The sequence below is a fragment of the Galleria mellonella genome, unplaced genomic scaffold (assembly GCF_026898425.1).
Source record: "Galleria mellonella isolate WM207_F2 unplaced genomic scaffold, CSIRO_AGI_GalMel_v1 utg83, whole genome shotgun sequence".
In the NCBI taxonomy this organism is placed as follows: Eukaryota; Metazoa; Arthropoda; class Insecta; order Lepidoptera; family Pyralidae; genus Galleria; species Galleria mellonella.
In genome coordinates, this window is record NW_026442162.1 from 1,251,880 (window position 1) to 1,252,708 (window position 829).

An 829-nucleotide genomic window follows, 5' to 3' on the forward strand; every position below is an offset into this window, starting at 1 on the left:
TTTGTCCTTCACTTTAGCTTCATGTCTCCTTTCTTCTTTTTCTTAATACTATTTTCCTATTGGCATATTACACAGACTTGTGTTTAAACAAGACATTCATTGGATAATGAAAATAGAGTCTCTCGTGAGATTGGCTAAAAATAATTGTCAGAATCAGCTGTTGTTCTATTCCAATGTCTTTGACTTCAATATATTTTATCTTTTATCAGGGCCATAGATATTTCATTATAATATTGTTATGACTGCAAATACCATAAATTGAGATAAAATAAATTATCACTTACTTTTAATTTTTTTCAAATTAGTCTATTTGTAAAAAACATTTAATGATTTGCTATAGAATTCAGAATCATAATCTTGAATTTGACTATTTATTCATCATCATCATCATATCAGCCTTTAGCTGTCTACTGCTAAACATAAGCCTCCCTCTTGGGGACATTTAGTCAGTAGTTGCTACTCTTAGCAGGCGAATTGACAACCGCAGTTAGGCTTTGAAGATGTTTTAAGAGGGACGCTGCTGTCCATCTCTCGCCCTCCCTTAGTCGACTCTTACGACACCCATGGGAAAGAAAAGGGTGGCCTATTCTATGCCAGGACCACACGGCCAGTTATTTATTATTATATTACGACGACTATTTATTGTTATAAATGATTTCCCGTGCGCTCATTTTCTACATACCCTAATATTTGGGTATATATATAAACGAAAGCTTAACTAAAATTGTTATTTTTCTATATAAGGTAAACATTAAGTATGTAAGTAGGAATTATTAGTTAATTATTGATCTTATTTTGGATATTAAAAATACATATGTAATCAAGCTCA